Genomic DNA, 25,927 nt, shown 5'->3' with positions numbered 1-25,927 from the left:
GGTTTAGCCATTTTTCTCAATGGAGGAGGGTAAATAGTGGTGTGCCGCAGGACTGGAACTGGTGATATTTAACTTACTGTATTTATAAATGATCTGGAAATTGGAACTACAAGATGATTAAATTTGCAGATGACACTAAATTGCTCAAAGTTGTTAAAACGCATGCGGACTGTAAAAAAACTGCAGTAAGACCTTCGAAATCTGGAAGATGGGCATGCAAATAGCAGATTAAATATAATGTGGACAAATGCAAAATGATGCAGATTGGGAAGAATAATCCAAATCATAGTTACCGGATGCTAGGGTACACCATTGGGGGGGAGGGGGGTTTCAAGAAAAAGATTTTGGTAATTCATTTTCTATCCCATTTTCCTCAAAGAGTTTAGAATGGGTTATGTTGAAACCTTCCGCTTAATATGTGGTGGCAGCCAAAAAAACATAAAAGATGGTAGGAATTATTAGAAAAGGGAGAGTAAACAAGACTAAAAATGTTCTAATGCCTCTGTATCGCTCAATAGTGCGACCTCACCTTGAGTATTGTGTTCCGTTCTGGTCTCCTTATCTCAAAAAAGATATAGCGGTACTATAAAAGGTTCAAGTAAGAGCTACCAAGATGATAAAGTGGATGGAACTCCTATCGTATGAGAAAAGACAAAAGAGGTTAGGGCTCTTCAGCTTAGAAAAGAGATGGCTGAGGGGAGATATGATTGAAGTCTACAAAATCCTGAGTGGTGTAGAACGGGTACAAGTAGATTGATGATTTACAAAGACTAGGGGGGACATAAGAATTACCACTGCTGGGTCAGACCAGTGGTCTATCGTGCCCAGCAGTCCGCTCTCATGGCGGCCCATAGGTCAAAGACCAGTGCCCTAACTGAGACCAGCCCTACCTGCCTACGTTGCGGTTCAGCAGGAACTTGTTTAACTTTGTCTTGAATCCCTGGAGGTTGTTTTCCCTTATAACAGCCTCCAGAAGAGCGTTCCAGTTTTCCACCACTCTCTGGGTGAAGAAGAGCTTCCTTACGTTTGTACGAAATCTATCCCCTTTTAACTTTAGAGAGTGCCCTCTCGTTCTCCCTAACTTGGAAAGGGTGAACAACCTGGCTTTATTTAGTAAGTCTATTCCCTTCAGTATCTTGAATGTTTCGATATGTCCACTCTCAGTCTCCTCTTTTCAAGGGAGAAGAGGCCAGTTTCTCTAATCTCTCGCTGTACGGCAACTCCACCAGCCCCTTAACCATTTTAGTCAGTCTTCTCTGGACCCTTTTGATTAGTACCATGGTCTTCTTCTTGTACGGCAACCAGTGCTGGATGCAGTATTCCAGGTGAGGGCGTACCATGGCCCAGTACAACGGCATGATAACCATCTCCGATCTGTTCGTGATCCCTTTCTTAATCATTCCTAGCATTCTATTCACCATTTTCGCCACTGCCACGCATTGCATGGACGGCTTCAATGTCTTGTCAATCAGTACTTCCAAGTCTCTTTCCTGGGGGGGGGGGGTCTCTCCAAGTACCGCTCCAGACATCCTGTATTCGTGTATAAGATTTTTGATACCGACATGCATCACCTTACACTTATCCACGTTGAACCTCATTTGCCATGTTGCGGCCCATTTCTCGAGCATGTTTATGTCACGTTGCAGATCTTCGCAATCTTCCTGCATCTTCACTACTCTGAATAACTTTGTATCGTCTGCAAATTTAATCACCTCACTCATTGTGCCAATTTCCAGATCATTTATAAATATGTTGAAGAGCATGGATCCAAGCACCGAACCCTGCGGCACTCCACTCGTGACGCTTTTCCAGTCCGAGTATTGTCCATTTACTCCCATTCTCTGTTTCCTATCCACCAGCCAGTTTTGAATCCACATGAGTATTTTACCCTCGATTCCATGGCTCTCAATTTTTCGAAGTAGTTGTTCATGCGGGACCTTGTCGAGCGCCTTCTGAAAATCCAGATATACAATGTCGACCGGCTCACCCTTGTCTATCTGCCTGTTTACTCCCTCGAAGAAGTGCAGCAAGTTCATCAAGCAAGATCTTCCCTTGCTGAAGCCGTGCTTGCTGGTCCTCATCATATTGTGTCCGTCAAGGTGCTCAATGATGCAGTCCTTTATCAGCGCTTCTTCCATCTTTCCCAGTACTGAGGTTAGACTCACCAGTCTGTAGTTTCCTGGATCACGCCTCGAATCTTTCTTGAAGATCGGCGTAACATTCACTACCCTCCAGTCTTCCGGAATCCTTCCTGATTTGATCGACAGATTGGCTATTAGTTGAAGCAGTTCAGTTATAGCCCCTTTCAGTTCCTTGATTACCCTCGGATGGATGCCAGGGATTTATCATTTTTAAGCCTATCAATCTGCCTGCATACCTCTTCTAGACTGACCGTCAACCCTGTCAGTTTCCAGTCTTCATTTCCCGCATATAGCCTGTCGGCTTCTGGTATGTTGTGTATATCCTCTTTGGTAAACACAGATGCAAAAAATGTATTCAGTTTCTCGGCAATGGCTTTGTCTTTCTTTAGCACTCCCTTTATTCTATGGTCATCCAACGGCCCCACCGCTTCCTTCATGGGTCGTTTCCCCTTAATATATCAAAAGAATAGCTTGAATTTTTTTGCCTCCTTGGCTATTTTTTCCTCGTAGTCTCTTTTGGCCCCTCATACCATCTTATGGCACCTGCTTTGATGCTGTTGGTGCTTTTTCCAGTTTTCGTCCATTTTCGACCTTTTCCATTCCTTAAATGAAGTCTTCTTGGCTCTGATCGCTACCTTCACCGCTATGCCAGTTCCTTGTTCTTTTTCCTCTTGGATCCCTTGTCGATACACTGTATATATAGATTTTGTGTCTCAGACACTCGATGAAGTTACAGAGTAATACTTTTAAAACCAATAGGATGAAATATTTTTCCACTTAGAGAATAGTTAAGCTCTAAAATGCGTTTCCAGAGGATGTGGTAAGAGCGGTTAATGTAGCAGGTTTTGGACAAGTTTCTGGGAAAACGTTCATAGTCTGTTGTTGAGACAGACATGGGGGAAGCCAATTCTTGCCCTGGATCAATGGCATGGAATGCTGCTGCTCCTTGAGTTTTTGCCAGGTACTTGTGACCTGGATTGACCTCTGTGAAAATTGCAGGTGGACCTTAGGAAATTGAAAGACTGGGCGTCCAAATGGCAGATGAAATTTAGTGTGTACAAATGCAAAGAGATGCACATTGAGAAGAATAACCTGAATCACAGTAACCGGATACTAAGGTCCACCTTGGGGATTAGTGCCCAAGAAAAGGATCTGGGTATCATTGTAAACAATACGATGAAACCTTCCGCCCAATGTGTGGCGGTGGTCAAAAAGGCAAACAGGATGCTAGGAATTATTAAAAAAAGGATGGTTAACAAGACTAAGAATGTTATAATGCCCCTGTATCGCTCCATGGTGTGACCTCATCTGAAGTATTGTGTTCAATTCTGGTCTCCTTATCTTAAGAAAGATATAGTGATGTTAGAAAAGGTTCAAAGAAGAGCGACCAAAATGGTAAAGGGGATGGGACTCCTCTCGTATGAAGAAAGACTAAAACGGTTAAGGCTCTTCAGCTTGGAAAAGAGACGGCTGAGGGGAGATATGATTGAAGTCTACAAAATCCTGAGTGGAGTAGAATGGGTAGAAGTGGATCAATTTTTCACTCCATCAAAAATTACAAAGACTAGGGGGACACTCAATGAAGTTACAGGGAAATACTTTTAAAACCAATAAGAGGAATTTTTTTTTCACTCAGAATAGTTAAACTCTGGAACGCTTCACTAGAGGATGTTGTAAGAGTGGATAGCGTAGCTGGTTTTATGAAAGGTTTGTACAAGTTCCTGGAGGAAAAGTCCATAGTCTGTTATTGAGAAAGACATGGGGTTTTGGCCAGGTACTAGTGACCTGGATTGGCCACCGTGAGAATGGGCTATTGGGCTTGATGGACCATTGGTCTGGCCAAGTAAGGCTAAAAGAAAAAAAGAAAAGAAAGAAGTTGTACACCACGCAAATCAAGCTTACTGAATGCCTCATAATGCTGGAAGAAAAGGGAACATATATCCCAAAGTCAGTGTCTGGTTTAAGACTGTGGGAATGGTCAGGGGGAGATGCAGCTTGGCGGGATTCGGAAAGGATGATGGTGGCTGGTGGGATAGGGTTGGGGAGGTGAATATTGGAAAAATAGAGTTTTAGGGGAAATCTGGATTGGTGGAGACAAATTGGACCGAAGGAGAGAGCCAATTGTTTCTTCTAAGCTGAGCAGAAGTCCTCCAACTGCATTGCTGCCAGTAGAGGGTAGTGCTTCAATATTGTGTTTTCTATTGCAAGGAACAGGCAGGTTTCCCTGAAATCCTGAAAAGTTTGCCTGTCCCTCACTACTGATAATGTAATAATAAAACAGCATCCCAACCCCACCCCACCCCACTGGCAGGATTGAAGGTGGAGCACTCTCGCTCAGTTTAGAATCAGACTTCTTTTTAGTGATACACATTGCCCTAGTGTGCCTGAGCAGCTGGACTGAATACATCATTGGAGAGGGGCCACTTCCCCCTCTTATCATCCAGGGATCCTGAACATAATCCACTTTACCCAACACTTGTCCTGACTCTCATGCTGAAGTCTTTTTGGCAGCCTAGTGCCTACTTCAAATTAGTGAAGATCACTACTCTCTTCTGTCTGCTTTTCCAACAGAACTGTTTTATCTGGATTAAGCTTTATAGTCACTCCATCTAGCCAAACAGCTACTGCTGCTGTCTGCAGACATGCCGTCTGATCTGCAGGAACTGTTGCCAGATCATTGCTAACCATTGACAACAGCTAAAAATTGTCCAGTAACAGATGGCAATCCACCCTAACAGCATGGCTCCGAATTACTTTTACAAAAGGAACCACATAAATGTTTAAAGCAAAGGCAGTAACAATGAGCCCTATGGTATTCCAGATTTTGGAATATGTGTAGAGGAGTGCGCTGCCTTCTGTCCCTACCAAATGCTTTACATTATATTGGAAAGAAACAACAACAAAAATTAACCAAACTGATACTCCATTCCAACTGCCTCCCTCACTATTCTCTTCTCATATTTGCCTCTTCTTTTTGGGTGAAAAGGGGGTAATTTTAAGGGTGGAAAGGGGACAATTATGCTGGAAATTAGAAGATTAGAAATGGAGTATAAAGCAGATAAAAAGTACAAGAACTTTTAAATTCAAGGCTCTGAAATATCCTGTCTACAAGGATGAGGAGAAGTTCAAAGCAGTGCTTCTCAACTCGGTCCTGGAGTACCCCCTTGCCAGTCAGGTTTTCAGGATATCCACAATGAATATGCATGAAAGAAATTTGCATATAATGGAGGTACCGTTTATAGAATATGGCCTTAGTGTATGATGCCTGAGCACGCCCATAGTATACCATTTTAAGGTACATTAGCTGTGCATTAGCACCTAATGCAGCTTAGTAAAAGGGCCCCATAGAGGATAAAATAGAACCCCAAATCTGAGTATCCATGGCTTGGACACTTCTTCCCCAATTTTAACCTGCTGCTAACTAAAGCGCAGAGATAAGAAGAGATATTGGGTCAGATTTAGAGAAAAACCTGTCAGAGGAATTATAAAAAGATCTGAATATAATTTTTTTAAAGTATCATTTCTATCATACCTTATTTTAACTCTCCTTATAATAGTCAAAAATATTTAGAAAACATGTCAAGTAGGCCATTAATGATGGATGCAGAGTTTCGTCTTGAAACTATCGTTGATTAAATTGATTTTTTTTCTTCAAAAAGAACCAATTAAAAGTAATTCACTTTTATGTGACACAACTGATCTTCCTGAAAGAATATCCTCTATTGACTGGTATCCTAATTTCCCTGGGGTGAGTGCAGATGTTTCTTCATTGTATACTTGAATCAATCACGTACATGGTCTTGAGGCAGTTAAATGATCTTTTGAAAAGTTTGGTTATTTAAGGGATGAAGCAATTGATTTTATTTAACATTTATTTTCAGTTGAACAGAGAGATATACTTTCAACTAAGGTTGTAATTATTTTGAGATCTGAAGCGCAGTAAGAAAAATTTATCCTCCCATAATTTTTATTTTTATTTTATTTTTACACTGGCAGAGAAGTCATTTGGGGGCCCCTTTTCTACAGCTTAGAACTTGCTAATGAACAATAACGCACACAAAAAATTGGGTGTCCTATTTCAGACCTATGGACCAAGTGGCAGCACATGCTGATGTCTGTTAGCATGCATTAAACTTTAGTAAAAGGGCCTCTTGAATTGTGATCAATAATCATATCCATATTTAAATAGATTTTTTTTTTTTAGGTGGCATACTCTTTTCACATACCTTTAAAGGGCCGATCTTCACCGGCAGAAAGCAGCCTGACTGACACATGCTGCTTGTGCCAGCCGGCCTTCTGACGCAACTTCCTATTTCTGCACAGTCAGAGTGCATCAGAAGGAAGGTTAGTAACATAGTAACATAGTAGATGACGGCAGATAAAGACCCAAATGGTCCATCCAGTCTGCCCAACCTGATTCAATTTAAATTTTTAATTTTTTTCTTCTTAGCTATTTCTGGGCAAGAATCCAAAGCTTTACCCTGCACTGTGCTTGGGTTCCAACTGCCAAAATCTCTGTTAAGACTTACTCCAGCCCATCTACACCCTCCCAGCCATTGAAGCCCTCCCGAGTTGTGGGGCCCGCATGAGCAGTGTGTCAGTCAGGATGTTTGCTGACAGTGAAAATTGGCTTTTCAAAAGGTAGGCTGCAGCAAAAGGCCGAGGGACTAGATTAGATTGTTTCACCTCGCCTGAGTGAGAGTGGGAGTCCTGGCCCACCCAAAATTAGATGTCTGGCTGTGCCCCTGCCCGACATGGTCATGCCCTTTCCAGATTCACAAAGCCCCTGAACGTTGTTCACTCTGTAATTGACGTTGTTCAATCTGTAAAATAACGACTAAGGGCAGTTATGTTGGTAACTGTTAACTGGTGTCAATTAGCACCAACGAAGGCCATTTATAGCCCAAAATTGGCTAAATCTAATTTATAGTCAATTAATGAAGATGCACATGTTTCAAATTTATTTATTCTTGATATCCCACAAATTGTATTACAGCTAAGCGTCTTACAATAAAAATATTAAGGGTTCAAATAACTAATAATATTAAAAAAGTAATACAGTAAACCATAAAATAATAAAAACATTGTACGATACAGTAGGATAAAAAGGATGAAATACAATTTGTAATAGAAAAGTGGGGGAAGAGTAACACATGAGGTCAAGGAACGGTCTATATACTCCAACTGGTGTGATCTATAGTACTCTTTATAAAATTAAATGCTTAGGAAAAAGCATCAGTAAATAAAAAAAAGTTTTGAGATCTTTCTTAAAAATATTGAGGGATGTCTGAAGTCTGAGATGACTTGGAAGAAGGTTCCATAATTTTGGACCCAGAGAAAACTGAATATTGTATAGAATCAAGGAATATGTTCAGCTCAGGCTGAACCCATGTAAACACCCACCTTCCAACTGTGAGTAAAAGTGCAGTGTCTTGCAAACTTCTGGAAGCTGTGGTACACTAAAAACTGTGCCCTGTCTGGAAGGCATCTGGAAATGTGCGGACATTTATGCAATGACATCATACACATTTGTGATGTCATCATGTTGATGTCCGCGGATGCACATAGGCCATCCAGACTGGGCCCTGAGCCAGTTGGGGGGGGGTGGGTGGTGCTGCAAGAGGAGAGGCGCTGGTGAGGAGAAGAGGTGCCGGCACCAGTAGCCAGTCATTCGGCGCCTCTCCTCCTCATCCAGAATCTCTCACCACAGCACACTAGTGTGCCATGGCATACAATTTGCGATACACTGGAATAGTGCATTAGCAGGTTACTAGGCCTTTACTTGGTCCTCATTCTTTTTGACCTGTTTGCTGCCTTTGATACTGTTAATCACAGCTTACTCCTTGATAAGCTGTCCTCCTTAGGATTCCAGGAATCTGTCCTCTCCTGGTTTGCATCCTACATCTCCCAATTCACCTTTAGTGTATGTATTGGTGGGTCTTCTTCTGCTGCTACCCCGCTAGTGGTTGGCGTACCCCAGGGTTGTGTCTTAGGACCTCTTCTCTTCTCTCTCTACATCTCTTCTCTCGGTGCCCTGAGCTCCTCACATGGCTTCCAATATCACTTACTATATATCCTGATGACTCCCAGATCTACCTCTCTACACCCAAAATTTCACCTAAAGTCCAAGAAAAAGTCTCTGCCTGTTTGGCTGACATTGCTGCCTGGATGTCCTGCCATCATCTGAAACTAAATATGTCCAAGACTGAGCTGTTCCTCCCAAACCCTCTGCTCCTCCTCCTCCTTTCTCCATTTCGGTAAATAATATTGTCATTGTTCCAGTCCCTCTGCTCACAACCTTGGAGTCATCTTCACTACCGACCTCTCACTTTCTATGCACATCCAACAAGCTGCTAAGACCTGTCATTTCTTTCTCCTCAATATTACCAAAATTTGCCCCTTCCTCTCTGATTACACTATCTGGACCCTTGTCCTTGCTCTCGTAACCTCACTCTTAGATTACTGCAATCTAACTGGTCTCCCTCAGTGTCGCCTCTCTCCCTTGTAATCAGTGCAAAATTCTGCTCCATGACTCATCTTCTACCAACTTCGCTATACTCATGTCACCCCTCTCCTTAAGTCACTTCACTGGCTTCCTATCCTCCATCGCTTACAGTTCAAGCTCCTATTGTTGACCTACAAGTGTGTTCATTCTGCTGACCCTCAATATCTCTTCTTATACACCTCTCAGAGAACTCCATTCCTCAGATAAGCTGCCCTTAGCTATACCCTTCTCCTCTACTGCCAATTCTAGACTTTGTTCCTTTCATCTAGCTGCACCCTATGCCTGGAATAAACTACCTGAGTTTGTCCACTAAGCCTCTTCCCTTCTCTTGTTTAAAAGCAGACTGAAAACCCACCTTTTTGATATAGCCTTCAGTCCTTAACCCTCCTTCTGATTAACCGTTCCCCTTAACTGTGTCCATTACATCCTGTTTGTCTGTGTTGACTGTTTAGATTGTAAGTTCACATCCCCCTCCATGTTTGAAGGGGGGGTGAGGGAGGGCAGTTTGGAAGGGAGTTCTGGGATTTTTGGGGTAAGTGGGTTGATATAAATGACGTTTTAGTTTGGATGTAATCCGCCTTGAACCGCAAGGTAATGGCGGAATAGAAATTACTAATGTAATGTAATGTAATATGACTTTGTAAAATTCTGCTATGTTCTAGAGGTTATCTCGCCTCTGTTTGATGTCTTTTGTATACAACTGTTTTCCTATGGTTCCACCTGTTTTTCAGTCAATAAAAATTGTTTATTACGTATATATATTTCTTGAGAAATGATGATATGCTTATATGGCACACTATTAAATTAACATGTATTATTCCTACAAATTTTGCATAACTGCATACTAGAAGCATAACTTTAACGATTATGTTCTATGTGTTTGGACCATGTACTTTGCAAGTATTTTCTTTTTCTGCTTATTTTATTCCTTTGTATTGTGTTTTTTCAAAAATTTAATAAAACACTTTGAACTAAAAAAAAAAAAAAAAAAAAATTGTTTACAATCTATATGGCTCACCATAGCTGCTTAAGTGCTGAATATTGTACTTATTTGGTTATATTTACGCAGCCTGTATATACCCAGAAATTCAGTGCCAGAGCCCAGATATGACCCAACATTGAATTTCCAGGCATAAAACCAGCAGAGGTTAGTAAAATGCTGAGAACCAGCAGTGAAATATCTACCCCTAAGTGGCTTGCTCAACTTCACAAGCAGCTGCTATGAGATTTGAACAGGGCACCCTTGCATCTCAGTCTGTTGCTCTAACCTGGTGATTCCCAAACCCCAGCCAGTCAGGTTTCAGAATATTCACAATGGATATACAGGAGATTTATTTGCATACCAAGGAGGCAGTGTATGCAAACTGATCACATGACTATTTATTGTGAATATTCTGAAAACCTGACTGGCTGGTGTTCTCTAAGACAGGCTTGGGAATCACTGCTTTAAACATTAAAGCTACTTCTGCAGGGTATAGCCCTGGTTTATTTCCCACTCTTTTTTTATGGCATGCTGTTTGCACAGGAATTAGCACATGTTGAATATCAAGCCAATGCATTAACTGTTGACATTGCAGCTAAGAACAGCACACACTACCGTATTTTCACTCATATACTGCGCATCCGTGTAAAACGCGCACACGGGTATAGCACGCGGGAAACTATAATTTATGTAAAGAAATTTTTATATATCACGCACACCCCTATACCGCGCATGCCGCCCCAACTGTCCCGTCGCCGCCCGACTCTCCCTTCGCCCGCCCCGACTCTCCTCTGGCTGCCCTGACTCTCCTTTCACCTGCCCCGACTCTCCTCTGGCTGCCCCGACTCTCCTTTCGCCCGCCCCGACTCTCCTCTGGCAGCCCCGACTCTCCTTTCGTCCGCCCCGACTCTCCTCTCCCTCTTGAAGTCCTGTCCCCACCCTGAAAGCCTGATGCCCACCCTCCCCCCCGCAGGACCGCTCGCACCCCCACTCCGAAGGACCGCTTGCACTCGAAGGACCGCTCGCACCCCCACCCCGAAGGACCGCTCGCACCCCCACAGCCTCCCCACCCACCCCCATCATGGAGAAGCTACCTACCGTTGTCCTGCTGCTTCCTCTGCCGGCGGTCCCGCCCCTTTTCTGAGCCCTGCGTCTGCGCTGCTTCCTCTTCCGGCGGTCCCGCCCTTTCTCCAAATGTCTTCAAATGTCTTTCCCCAAATGTCTTCACAGTCTAGGTCTTCTGTTATAAAATTAGCTTCTTAATGTCATTTCTGTTTTGGTATAAGAAAGAGAAAGAGAGAAACTGATTCATCCTATCCCTTTTAAGAAGTTTCATTACTGGCTTCCATTTTACTCCCAACATCCATATAGTTTCTCATTTATCACTAACAGTAAACATACCTTAATTTATCAGCAAGCTGTTTGGGAAAATGAAGGCTTAATAATATCAAAAACAGATTAAGGTATAACTACCTAGTTTTGCTTTAAACAATAATTGAATTATTTTTGCAGATGGTTCTTTTTAATGAAACGTTGTTTATAGCACAGAATTAAAGATGAGCTTAATTAGGAATGGGATGAGAAAGCAAATCATATACAGCTTCACTACTGGCAGACACACTCCAGGTTCTATGGGACTTACAATTCATGATCTCCCATTTTGACGGATTTTAAGGGAACACAAGATGATGATACTTTAAATGTAATAATTGAATTTTGTTTAACTTTGGAAACATGGGATAAGCTTCAAGTTTTTTGCTGGATGCACCCATGTTGCTGGTCACATGTTAGACCTAGCAGTTGTTTCTGAGAAGTTCCAGAGAGTTCCTGATTATTTATCAAATTTGCTAGATTAGCTATTATTAGGTATATCTTTTTATCCAAGGAATTCCCCAAGTAGTTGAACAGACAAAACCAAATTTTCCTAGTGACCTCTATAAGATTCTCAGCAAAAGGAATTGCTGGCAGTTTTTGAAGAGTTGCATGTTAATTATGCAGGGGTGTTATTGGAAAACTTAGGGGAACTGTGGAATGAGTTCCTAACAAAATGTGTATAGAAACCTGGGTTTCTTTGGAGATGATTTGGGTTAACTCATATAAGAAGTTTCTGTTTTGGTTTCATTCAAAGTGTGCCAATTAATTCAGAGATGGAAAGCAATTGAATTCCAGTTTAGATCTACATTTTTATAAAAGATTACCTAGAATGTATTAGCAAGCTATAATAGAAATCAAACAGAAATATTTGGGCTTCAAAACCAACTTTCCTTGCATTCAATCTTGACATTACATTACATTAGTGATTTCTATTTCGCCGTTACCTTGCGGTTCAAGGCGGATTACATATGTCCTAAGTGACTCACAATTTAGCTCATCCTCAGCAATTAATTCATATTTTTGATTTAACAGGGAAAGATTTTGCATAATTTTTCTTTTGCATTAAAAATAATAACTCCTAGGGAAACATTGCCCAATGGTTAGTACAGTGGACTAAGAATCTGGGAAGCCAAGTTTGATTCCCCCTGCAGCTCCTTCTGACCCTCCATTGCCCCAGGTACATAACTTGGATTGTGAGCCCAATAGGGACAGAAAAAATACCTGGATATATAGGGTTACTATGTAAGGAACTAAGCATATTATTTTATTAACTTGGCTGGGGATAGCAGGATGATAGATTTAATGGAGATGGCTGACTTAAAATGGAGGGCAGAAGGATTATTTTCTTCCTCTCTCTGTAAAATGGCTTGACCCTGATTTCATAATTAGGTTTATCAGGCCAGCAGGTTTTTGCTGAGCTGTCTGATAAACTGGCAATTGATCATATGTTTGGTTTGGACTCGAATATAAACATAAACATAAAAAACTCACTTCTATACCACAATTACCACTAAGTTCTATGCAGTTCACAATACAAAAGATGGGTACGAATAACGAAACATACCTAATTTCCAAAAGATTCTATAAAGAGATACTTTTTTAAAGCACATTGAAATTGTTGATAGGAATCAGCTGATATGATTAATTCAAGTCCTTATTCCATAATGCTGCTTGGAAAGACAGCAGACGTTGTTGCAATCTTTTAAATTTACAACCTTTGGTGGACGGAAAAGAAAATAATGCATGAGATTTCTTGGAGTGCTTGGAGCTATTGATTGTGAATGATTCCAAAAGATATTCAGGGCTTAAGCCTGCCAATGTTTTGAAACAGAAACATCCAAACTTGAACTTTGTCCGCTCTTCAATCGATAACCAATGTAATTGATGATAAAAAGGTGTAACATGATCATACTTCTGATTATAGATCAGGCGAACCACTGCATTCTGTATGATGCAAAGCCTTTGAAGATTTGGGGGGGATCCAGCGAGATGCACGATGTTACAGTAATCAAATTGGCTTAAGATTAGGGATTGAACTAGTAATCGAAACTAATTTATATTGAAGTATGCTCTGAGTTTCTTAGTTTCCACAATGTGTGGAAACCCTTAAATACCATAGAATCAACCTGGTCTTTCAAAGTTAAAATTCAGTACAAAATTGCACCAAGTATCTTAATAGAGGCTTGAACAGTATAAGTTTTAGCATTTAAGACAATTGATGTGGCATCTTCCTTCAAATTTGGGGAGGCATAGAAGAATTTAGTCTTATCGGTGTTAATTTTTAAGTTAAATTCTGCCATCCATGATTCAATAGCCAACAAGATATCTGTAACAATTTGATTAATCTGGGAGGTGAAAATAGGGATCAAACCCATGATATCGTCTGCATAACTAAATAATTTAATCTTGAAATTGGACAATCTCCTAGAGATGCTAAGTAAATATTAGAGAGTAAAGGGGAGAATGGCAAGCCCTGTGGAACACCACAAGGGTTGCTCCAGCTGTTAGAAAACTCTTCAATTTTGGTTTCAGCCAAAAGTGGTTAGACAGTTTCGATAGCAGTTTCTATTTCGGCTTTATCATATCTTCTTTCTCCCACCTTTCTTCCAAAGTATGCATATTGAGATCTTTAACAAAAAAGAGGTATTTCTGTAAAACCAAAGAACAGAGTGACCATATTCAGAGTGCATTTATATGACCAACATATTACATGGAGAGGGACATTTTCGATATGACATCTAAATCCAAATTGAATCGTGCCTAGCAGCACCTAAATAGGCACCAATAGACGTTAAAATCTTAGGTGCCCCCTATTTATGCCAGAGTTTTCTCGACCTAAATACTGGCACCTAAGTTAGGTGCCTAGTGGCAAAACATGCCCAAGATCCACCCCTAACTACACCCACTTTCTGGTAGGTATCTTGGGCTAGATGCCTACCTGAAAGCAGTAGGCACTTACCAAGCTGGGCCCCTACCATCTATTAATTTTTAATTTTTGTCATTTATGAGCTCATTATTGCCCATTAATGGTGCCAATTAAGCTAATTAAAACATTACACACACCCCTCTTTTTTTCACCAAGCCACGGTAAAGGTTTCTACTACAGCCCGGAATGTTTTATTGCATTAGGATAGAATTCCTATGAGCATAAGAGCATTTAGTGCTCCAGGCCATGGTGGAAACCTCTACCACGGCTTAGTAAAAGAGGGGCCTAGGTTAGGTGCCTACATCGGCTAGGTGTGCCAATCTGGGCACCTTTCTTCAGGAGCCATTTATAAAATCTGAGCCTTCAAGCCTACTTTCTGGGTTCCAGTGTCTGTTTCTACAGTATATCTGTGTGTTTAAAATATGGCAAAGAGGAAAATAAGAACTATTGCCCAAATCAGTTAAGCAGAGTACAGTTACCATAGCACAAAGTATAACTGGCATTAAAATACATGCAAAATAAATATACAATTGATATGTAAAATGTCAAATTCCATGAGCTGTATGATTCACTGAAAACTATGAAGCAGTTACCCTGCTGATAACCAAGGTAAAATAGAGATCATCTACCGTTTATAACTCTTTCTTTATACGAGTACATTCCTATTTTCTTTATGTGTCTTTTTCAGTAATCACCTTTGATGTTCATTGACTTCGTTTTCTATAATGTGAGTTCTGCTGTCATAAACGATACTTTTCTTGTTTTGAAATTTTTACCAAGATTACAATTTAACATCTCATTCTGTAGAGACAGTACATTTTAATATCATCACTAAAATACTGCACTCAGATTTTGCACACATTTTCCCTGAAAAAAACGGTAAGCACATTTTTTTTTGTCAAATAAGCAATGCATCCTTTACAATGATTTTAAAAAGCTCATGAAATAAAATAAAACAGTCCTTAACCAAAACATGCTCAGCAGATTATGCACAGCCAGTATACTATAAGTAGCAATGTTATTTATCAAGAGGTGATACACAGGAGAATAATAGAAACATAGAAACATGATGGCAGATAAAGGCTGAATAGTCCATTCAGTCTGCTCATCCACAACATCCGCTATCTCCTCCTCTAAGAGATCCCACATGCCTGTCTCATGCTGTTTTGAATTCAGATAGTCTTCATTTCCACCACCTCCAATGGGAGACTATTCCACGCGTCTACCACCCTTTCTGTAAAGAAGTATTTTCTTACATTACTCCTGAGTAGGGTTACCATATTTGTGAAGCCAAAAAAGAGGACACATGGTCCCGCCCCTTGCTCCGCCATTTGCCTAGGCAGTTGTCTGCTGTGTGCAGTCAGGGTCGTAGCAAACTATAATTACATTCCATGTGACTTGCCCTCCATGGCACCCCCATCCTTTGTTGTGTTGCACCCATAATATATCAGACTTTCAGTTGTGAGTAATAAAATATTGAGTGGAGTGGACCAACCCTTGAGTTTATAACCATGTGGAAACAACATTAAACAGTCCTCCAGCTGTTAACAGATCTGAAGCATCAGGGTCAATTGAAAATACCAACCAAACACTAAACTAGCAGGCTCTGTGGGCTTTATTTCAAAGCCTAGCCAGGGAAACTAGCTTTCTTTCCTGACCATAGTCAGGTTCAGTACTTCTCCCAACTTTTTAAAAACATTCAGCAAATGGTCACATATAGCAAACAGCCCTAGGAGTCTCAGTAACATAAGCAGACCACAAGTTATAAATTGTCAACTCCCCTCCCCCCCAAAAAAAAAATCCTCTACTTAAATTCATAGCATCCATTCCATTTAGAGTTTATTTCTTGAGGACCTGGCAGCCAGTCCATAGAGGGGCATAAGACCTAAGGCCTTAAACGTTGAAAGTAGAAGCAGGGAAAATGTCCATTATCAAAAAAACGTCCAAAATGAGTTTTTTTAAATAATGGCCTGCCTCTTCGTTCAGCTGTTTAAACACCCAGACCACCACTACGTCTACACTAACACCATATAATCAACCTAAAAAAAAGCCTAACTCTCAAACGCCCAAAACAAGAGTTTTTAGGCGAAGGAGGAGCCAGTCCTTCGCCTAAAAGCTGGTTTCTGTAACCTGTGTCTGTCAAAAACAATACCGGTTACAGAATCCCCCCCCCTTTACAACGATCCGGGCAGGAGGGAGCCCAAGCCCTCCTGCCCCATGGCACCCCCGAACCCCCCGACACTATCAGGGCATGAGGGAGCCCAAGCCCTCCTGCCCAGGCGAACCCCGAACCCCCTCTGACACGATCGGTCAGGAGGGAGCCCAAGCCATCCTACCCTTGATGCAAGGACCCCCCGAGCCCCCAATTGCCCCCCGCCAACCCAAGACCCCCCCTCTGATCCCCACAACACCCCCACCCCCCCGTAACTTCAAAACATTGGTCAGACAGACGGGTGCCAAGCCCATCCTTCCGACAGGCCAGCCATTGTTGAATGGCTGGCCTTAGGGCCTGATTGGCCCAGGCGGCTCAAATTCCGCCCACAGGTGGGGCCTGAGATGCCTGGGCCAACCAGAATAGGCCCAGTAGGCTTAAGCCCCTCCTGTGGGTGGGGCCTTAGGCATATGGGCAGGGCATATGGGCATAAGTCTCAGGCCCCACCTGTGGGCAGGATTTGAGCCACCTGGGCCGATCACCAGCTCGGCAGGAGAGATGAACCATCTCTCTTGCAGCGATAGGCAGGTTGCTGGGGCTGCTGAGCTGCAGCGATCAGCTCAGCGGCCACTTTTTCAGCACTTATATCTGTTTTGACTTGGTCTAAGTCAAAACGTATAAGTGCCGACTAGGCAACCTGCCTAAAGCTTTGGTTATACCTGCTGTACGCCTAGTTCTAGGTCGGCCCACCGACCGCCCTTTCCCCTCCTCTAAAAACGCCTCTTTTGGCTTTATGCATTTAGAGGCAGGGGAAAGGCCTAAGCTGATTTTAGAAACGTCTAAAACCAGCTTTGATTATAGGTACTTGGACGATCAGGCTTTTTGATCGTCCAAGTATCCATTTAGGCCACTTTTTAGATGGGTTTTTTTTTTTTTTTTTAATTATGAGCCCCATAGCCTTTTCTTTATCTCTTTCCCAGGGAACAGGCAATTGGGAGGAACTTCCTGATATATCCTCTTTTTGGTTGCCCCTAGTCTTAGGATAGAGAGCATTATTTTATTTTTTCCCAACTTCAGGCTAACTTGGGCAGCAGAACCCTGGTACAACTGCACTGTCTGTGCAGTAAGTCCCTCCTGGATCCTGGCTGGCCTCTTCAATCTTTCCGCAGGGTTCTCTTTTATCTCCAATGTTGTTTAACATATATTTAGTTTCTTTGGCATTGGTACTTCAAAGTTTAAATGTAATGTTCTATACATATGCGGATGATATTACATATTGTTACCTTGCAAGGTTATCTCGAATGAATTGATTACTCAAATTTCCAATATTTTGGAAAAGCTAGAATTGTGGATGTTACAGGTTAGGTTGAAGCTTAATCCTGAAAAAAACAAGATTTTTCTAGTTAGCCTTAATGATAAAATTCAGGAAACAATTATTCAATTGAAGGGTCAAAGCTTTGAGATATTTGAAAATTTTGGGAATAACTTTGGATCGTAGCTTAACTTTTGGGAAGCATACAGACTTGCTAATTTAAAAAAGTTATGCAATTTTGTGGAAATTGAGGACCTTTAAGAAGTTTTTTGATATGGAGTCCTTTCAGTTGCTGGTCCAGTCTACTGTGTTATCTACCTTGGATTATTGCAATATTGTCTATTTAGGGTTACCAAAAAAGACTTTATTAAGACTCTGATTAGTTCAGAATGCTTCAGTCCATTTGATTTTCGGTCTTAAAAAATATGATCATGTTAGTCCTTTTTATGCTAGACTGCATTGGCTGCCATTTGGGGCCAGAGTGTTTTTTAAGTTTGGGTATATTTGTTATAAGGCACTTTTTGGATTATTACCTCTTATTTGATATCTTACTTGAAATTGTCTTATTCAATAAAATGTACCAGAAACTCAGGTATGTTCATCTTCCCTACCCCAAGGGCCTGTCGTTATAAGACTTTTTTGGACAGGACATTGGAGTATCAGGCAGGGAAGATGAACTCCTGGATGAGCCCGTTAATTGCTCAAGCCTAGTCTTACTTTACATTTAGGAAATTATTTAAAACTTATCTATTCGATAAACAAGAATGCTGATTTTTTTTTTTATATTACGATGGTGTTTTATAATTATTTTTAACCTATCTTTTAATGATAGCAACGACTTGAGATCGCATCTTAGCTATTGCTGCATTTGACTGATGTATGTAGAAGTGTGTTTTTGAAATTGTATGTTCTGAAATGTTTCAGTTTCTTTGTTGTGAACCACCTAGAATTGTTGGTGGGGCGGTATACAAGAAAATAAATTATTATTATTATTATCTCCTTGGGCTTCCAGCTACATGCAATGCAAAAGATCAGAGGGGAAAGGAGGCTCTTTTTGCTTGCTGCACAACAAGCACCAGAAGATAAGGTGACCGGTGTGACCTGAGCTGACCTCTATTGGTGCAGCATCGGGTCTAGAACTCAGACTCCAGCCATCAGTAAGATACCTAGCATATTTGACACCTGGAGTTAATCATTTCTAAACACCCTCTCCTCTATATGAAAAAAATATTTTTAGTAATAATCCACGAGTCACACCTAGGAAATTGCAGCATCTTAACCTTTGCAGTGAGTACTAGAACATCAGTACACCCATTGTAAAACTAAACAAGCCAGATTAGTATAGATCAATTCTGCACAGTCAATGCTAACAGAAAAGCATGTCTTTTTTCCACACACACTGAACATAGATACACTCTCACCCAGTATAAAATAAGTAACTGAAAACTAAAAATAAAATATGTAGACAACAATGAAACTGCATCCTAAGAAGCCAGAATCTGCATAGAATGCAGTGCCACATAAACAGTGGTGCATGTCCTCTAGTACTGTGCAAAATATAAAAACAGCAGATATAAATTTGAAAGGCTTACAAATACCAATCACCACATAGAAAAAAACAAAAATAGAAAATAAGATATACCATTTTCTATTAGCTTTCAGAGGCCAAAACCTCCTTCATGGTATCCTTTCCAAACCTGAAGGAACTTTAGTCTCTTAAAACTAGTACAAATATATTAAAATTAGTCTAATAAAAAGATCACTTTACTTCTATTTTGAAATTATAAATATTTATTAACACAGCTATTAAAAAAAAATAAAAAAATTAGCTACCTTGGATGTTTCTGGGTTTCTACTTTCCTCGTCTTCTCTTCTGTCTCATTCTTTCCAATGTCTATCCTCTTTCTGTACCTCTTCCATATGGCTTGGCCTCTTTCTCCCCATTCCATCCGGCCTGAGCCCCCATCTCTCCTTGATCTAGCATTTCCCTTCTGTGTCTGTCAGAGTTACCATTCTACCGCTTTTCCAGCATCACACTTTTGTGTGCCTATCTCACGAATGTCCCTATCTTACCTCTTTTCCTCCATTTTCACCATCTGCCCTCTCAATGCACTTATCTCCCCCCCCCCTTTTCAGCATTGCTTCTCTGTGTCTCTATTTCACCTCTATTTTTTCAGTACTACCCTCTTTCAGCATTGCTCCCTCTCTGTGTCCCTATCTGCTCTTCCCTTTTCAGCCCTACCCCATCTGTTTCCCCATCACCCCCCTCCCCACCACACACATTTCAGTATTATCCCCCTCTGTGTGCCAATCTAGCCTCTTCAGCATTGCCTTCCTCTATACACCCATCTACCCCCCCCCCCCCCTTTCAGCATTGCTCCCTCTCTATCCCTATCCTTATAGTCCCTGCTTGCCCCTTCTGTATGTCACTGTCTCCATTTTCGGCTTATCCTCCCCTCTGCCTTTGTCCCTGCACCCTGTAGTCAGCATCTTTTCACTCTCCCTCCACACTTTGGCCCAGCCTGGTATGGCATATTTCCTTTTGTTTCCTTCCCTTCTCTCTTTCTCTCTCTCACCCATGAGTCCTGCATCTGGCCTTCTCCCTTCCACCTGCACCCAGCCACACCCCCTGCCCCGCGGCCTTCTTTGGCAATTCATCAGCAGCAGTGATCAAGATAGGGTGCTGATGTTGAGACCTTCCCTCGGTGAGTCCTGCCTACTTTGTTTAAATTTCCTGTTTCCGCAAAGGTGGAATTTGCAGAGTGAAGGAACTGATGTTGGCAACCTGTCTTGAGCACCACCACTAACGAGTCACTGAAGAGGGCCACGAGGCCGGGTGTGCAGCCGGGTACAGGTGGAAGGGAGAGGGCCAGATGGGAAGGCTACCAGAAGAGGTAGGAGCTCTGGAACACAACGCCAACCCTTTGTCTCCTTCCATTTAACCAGCTTTTAATCCAGTTTGTCACTTTGGGGCCAATACCGCATGAACTCAGTTTATTTATCATGTGGCACCATGTCAAAAGCTTTGCTAAGGTCCAAGTACACTATATCTAGCACCCCTCACATATCCAACTGTTTAGTCATCCAGTCAAAGAAATCAATCAGATTTGTCTGCCTCTTGTAAAACCATGCTGCCTCGGTCCTGCAGTCCACTCAATTCTAGAAATTTTACTATCCTCTGCTTAAGAAGCGTTTCCAATAGTTTACTCACTACCAAGGTCAGAATAACCAGCCTGTAATTCTCAACCTCCTCCTTACTTCCAGTCTTGTGCAGAGGGACCACATCCAATCTTCTCCAGTCCTCTGGGACCACACCAGACTCTAAGGAAACATTAAAATGACGAGACAACGGAGCAACCAGAACTTTTCTGAGTTCTTTGAGCACCCTCAGATGTATCCCATCAGGCCCCATTGCTTTGTCTACTTTTAATTTAGCTTGTTCCTCACAAACACAGTCTTCTGAGAATCTGTCCTTGTCTGCCATACATCCATTCTCATTTGCATTTGTTTTTTGCGGTCCAACTCCCAGTCTTTCATCCCAGTCTTTTCATGAACACAGAACAGAAATAATTGTTAACAGATCAGCCTTATCCTTATTGGTTTCTGCATATTTGTCCCCCTCACACTTGAGCCTCACTATTTCATTTTGACACTTCTTCCTATCATTTATATATCTAAATAATTCATATGCCTTTGTTTCTTTCAAAGCAGTTTCCCTAAAGCATTTTATAAGATATAGGGCATATTATCATACTAATGCAATATATACACCACATTTGTGTTAAGGATTGACTTGGCATTTTCTCCCTTCTCCTTTTCACTTCCATCTCAATAGGAACCAGGCTGAGTTTCAGGTGCTATCAGCCTTTATTCACAACTATCTAGGCACTCTTCCTCATTTTGATATGCCTACAAGTATACTTACCTTTGTTGTCAGAGGATGTGGTAACAGTGGTTAGCTTAGCTGGGTTTAAAAAAAAAGGTTTGGACAAATTCAGTGGCATACAGTGAGGGCTTTCAGGAGATTCAGTGAATCCCCAACTCTACAGCCCTGTTTTTTTATTTTTTTGTTTACTTTTTACTTGATGCAATTTGATTTGTTGAGTAGGCAGCCTGCTCAATCAATCAAACTGCATCAAACAAAAAGTAACCCCTACCAAAAAAAAAAAAATTATGGCTGTTGGGCTGAGGATTCTCTGAATCCCTTGAAGGCCCTGACAGTAGTGATCTGAATTTGACTGCACAACACTGGACAAGTTTCTGGAGGAAAAAAGCATAATCTGAGACAGACATGGGGGAATCCAGTGCTTTCCTGGGATCAGTAGCATGAAATGTTACTACTATTTGGGTTTCTGCCAGGTCTTGTGTGCTGGATTGGCCACTGTAGAAATAGGATACTGGGCTAAATGGACCATTGTTCTGACCCTGTATGTCAGTGGTGTCCGAAATGCAGACTCTCGGCCACATGTGGCCCCCATAGTTTTTGTGGCCCTCATATCCAGCAATCCCTGCTACTAGTGTAGATAGAAAAAAGGCCCTTTGAAGTTCTGCTGGGTCACGTGTGCCTACATGGTCACATTGACATGCATGTGTGTGCACATATGCAAATGCCAGTCAACTTGTTGCAGGTTTCTGGGTCTCGCAGCCGAGACCCGGAAACCTGCAACAAGCACAATGCCAGCTGCAGAAATCCTGAGAGAACACCAGTCGATTTGCTTCTTCCTGTGTGTGCATGGACATACACATCAATGTGACCATGCAGGCACACACACAACCCAGAGGATCTTCATGGGGCCATTTCTCTAGCCGTAATATGTATTATATTTTATTAAAACTTATGACAGGTCCAAGTGGTTTACAAATACAAATATATAAAGGAAAAGAACTCCATTTTATGATAGGACGGACCTATATAAATTCATACATACCAATAAATAACAATAAAAGACTTCTTTTAGTAACAAAACCTCCCAAGAGGGCACTTCTGGTCTAGCTTAACCCCTAAAATCTAAGCAAAATGATAAAGAAAGGGATCACGAACAGATCGGAGAAGGTTATCATGCCGCTGTACCGGACCATGGTGTGCCCTCACCTGGAGTACTGCATCCAGCATGAGAAACCTAAGACAATTTTGAAAATTCTTTGACAGAAAACAATTCCAACTAGTGGTTCAATCACTAATCCTAAGCCTAATAGACTACTGCAACATACTTTATCTCCCCTGCCCATCAACCACGATAAAACAACTTCAAACAATACAAAACACAGCCCTAAGACATATCTATTCATTGAAAAAATACGACCACATCACAGAAGCATATCACGTCTCACACTGGCTCCCAATACAAACCAGAGTGCACTTCAAATTCCTACTGGAACAATCGACTTACTCAATCCTCCTCAACCAGACAAAGGAGAACCCACACAATATTCACACACCCGCCAACCAAAAATGTCAAACAAAAAAAATGTATGATAACCTACTGGCCACCAGAACAGTGAAACTGGACCGACTACTCATCAATCTGCTGACTTCGACCACAGACTACAAAACCTTCAAAAAAGAAACACAAACCCTACTCTTCAAAACATTCATAAAACCAATATAACACAACCAAACAGGTTCCGAACACCTCCTGCAATTACCAACTACTCCTTAGCAAAATAGAAAAGGTTCTAAATATTCCTTAAGTACTTCTTAATATCGTAACAATATGAACACCTGGAATGCGCTTCCAGAGGGCGTAATAGGGCAGAGTACAGTACAGGGGTTTAAGAAAGGATTGGACATTTTCCTGCTGGAAAAGGGGATAGAAGGGTATAGATAGAGGATTACTGCACAGGTCCTGGACCTGTTGGGCCACCGCGTGTGCGGACTGCTGGGCACGATGGACCTCTGGTCTGACCCAGCAGAGGCATTGCTTATGTTCTTATGTTCTTATGTTCATAACAATTCTTATGTAATCTGCCTTGAACCGCAAGGTAAAGGCGGAATAGAAATCACTAATGTAATGTAATGTATTTTGGAGTGTAATTGGAATTTGTAGCCTGTGGGTATGAGCATCTCTTCTTATATTTTACACAGGGAAGAGGAAATGCATTTCTGTTTTCTATTTTTCTAGTGTTCTACTACATAGGTTTGACTTCCTGGAGTTCAGGTTTTGTCTGCATATTTGTATTTGTATTTTTAGTTACTTGTTCTGTATTTGTTGAGAATCTGTTTTGATAGCAGTGCAGCTTAATCTGTTTACTCCATAGGTGATGATGGTGTAATGGTATTCTAGATCTCAGTGTGATAAGTGTGATCTCAGTGTGATCTCAGTACTGTCTCTTCATAGACAGAGTTGCTATTTGAGCTATGTCAGTTCTGTAATAGCATGATAAGCTTGATATATAGGTTCTAAGTGTGCTTTATGTAGGTTGCTGTGACTGTTAGTGTAATAGTTTGCTGCTTCTCAGTACGCTGGATTTTTGTGGTATCATCCAGTTTGAAGTGAGCTCTCCACACCTTCAAGTTCAACAAAATACAAGACTATTTCTTTTTTGGTGGTGGCTGGGGAAGGAGCCCTGAACATTGTTGGGGGGGGGGGGGAAGGGTGGATCGCGGCAGGGGAGATGAGCCATCTCTCATGCCGTGATCATTGCTTTAGGGGGTAGGCAGGTAGGCAGGTTGCTGGGGCCGCTGAGCTGATCGCAGCAGCCACGATCAGCTCAGCGGCCCCTTTTTGGCACTTATACCTGTTTTGACTTGGTCTAACTCAAAACGTAGAAGTGCCGGCCCCTCTGCACAAGGAGAGGAGCGTGGGAGCCCTGCTCCGCCCCCCTCCCGGCACAGGAGAGCCGACTTTTTCTAAAGACCAGCACCGGAGAACTTCTGCCTCTTTCGCCGGCCCCCTCTGCACAAGGAGAGGAGCGTGGGAGCCCTGCTCCGCCCCCCTCCCGGCACAGGAGAGCCGACTTTTTCTAAAGACCAGCACCGGAGAACTTCCGCCTCTTTCGCCGGCCCCCTCTGCACAAGGAGAGGAGCGTGGGAGCCCTGCTCCGCCCCCCTCCCGGCACAGGAGAGCCGACTTTTCTAAAGACCAGCACCGGAGAACTTCTGCCTCTTTCGCCGGCCCCTCTGCACAAGGAGAGGAGCGTGGGAGCCCTGCTCCGCCCCCCTCCCGGCACAGGAGAGCCGACTTTTTCTAAAGACCAGCACCGGAGAACTTCTGCCTCTTTCGCCGGCCCCCTCTGCACAAGGAGAGGAGCGTGGGAGCCCTGCTCCGCCCCCCTCCCGGCACAGGAGAGCCGACTTAAAAAAAAAAAAACAGCACCGGAGGACTCTTCACTCCTTCTCCGGCCCCCTCTGCACAAGGAGAGGAGCGTGGGAGCCCTGCTCCGCCCCCCTCCCGGCACAGGAGAGCCGACTTTGAAAAAAAAAAAAAAAAACAGCACCGGAGGACTCTTCACTCCTTCTCCGGCCCCCTCTGCACAAGGAGAGGAGCGTGGGAGCCCTGCTCCGCCCCCCTCCCGGCACAGGAGAGCCGACTTTAAAAAAAACAACACCGGAGGACTCTACACTCTTTCTCCGGCCCCCTCTGCACAAGGAGAGGAGCGTGGGAGCCCTGCTCCGCCCCCCTCCCGGCACAGGAGAGCCGACTTTAAAAAAAAAAAAAAAAAAAACAGCACCGGAGGACTCTTCACTCTTTCTCCGGCCCCCTCTGCACAAGGAGAGGAGCGTGGGAGCCCTGCTCCGCCCCCCTCCCGGCACAGGAGAGCCGACTTTAAAAAAACAACACCGGAGGACTCTGCACTCTTTCTCCGGCCCCCTCTGCACAAGGAGAGGAGCGTGGGAGCCCTGCTCCGCCCCCCCCGATCCATAAAAAAGCCAGCGCACAGCACCAACACGAGCCAGCCAGATCGGGCCGGCGTGGAAGCCCTGCTCCGCCCCCCCCGATCCAGCAGGAGGACATTTTACCTTAAAAAAGCCAACGCACAGCACCAACACGAGCCAGCCAGATCGGGCCGGCGTGGAAGCCCTGCTCCGCCCCCCCCGATCCAACAGGAGGACATTTTACCATAAAAAAGCCAGCGCACAGCACCAACACGAGCCAGCCAGATCGGGCCGGCGTGGGAGCCCTGCTCCGCCCCCCCCGATCCAGCAGGAGGACATTTTACCTTAAAAAAGCCAGCGCACAGCACCAACACGAGCCAGCCAGATCGGGCCGGCGTGGGAGCCCTGATCCGCCCCCCCAATCCAGCCGGAGGACATATTACATTTAAAAACGACCCAGCGCACCACTTCACAGAAGCCAGCCAGATCGGGCCAGCGTGGGAGCCCTGCTCCGCCCCCCCGAACCAGACATCAAAAATGAAGCTCTCCCTGCATACACACACACTAGCCACCCTTTTGATAATCCTCCTCATTTCTAGTTGGAAAGCAGCAGCAAACAACTTACCCACCACAACCACATCCTCCAGTACAACCAACTTCCAACTTCCCAACAGAAGAATACTCACATCAAGAAACTCGAACCACCACACCAGCACTCA

The 25,927-nt window shown here is 42.8% G+C and overlaps 1 long non-coding RNA gene across 1 annotated transcript in view; it reads right to left on the bottom strand.

Moving 5' to 3' along the window:
* Nucleotides 1-21,470, bottom strand: part of LOC117357899 — a 39,563-nt gene extending 18,093 nt beyond the window's left edge. The window contains exon 1 of the long non-coding RNA XR_004538894.1: nt 20,651-21,470. This is a non-coding gene — a long non-coding RNA (uncharacterized LOC117357899). The remainder of the gene's footprint in view (nt 1-20,650) is intronic.
* Between the last annotated feature and the right edge of the window lie 4,457 nt (nt 21,471-25,927).

The sequence above is a fragment of the Geotrypetes seraphini genome, chromosome 3 (assembly GCF_902459505.1).
Source record: "Geotrypetes seraphini chromosome 3, aGeoSer1.1, whole genome shotgun sequence".
NCBI classification, from domain to species: domain Eukaryota; kingdom Metazoa; phylum Chordata; class Amphibia; order Gymnophiona; family Dermophiidae; genus Geotrypetes; species Geotrypetes seraphini.
Note: the sequence above shows the minus strand (reverse complement) of the source record. Positions and strands in the feature narration are given on the sequence as shown.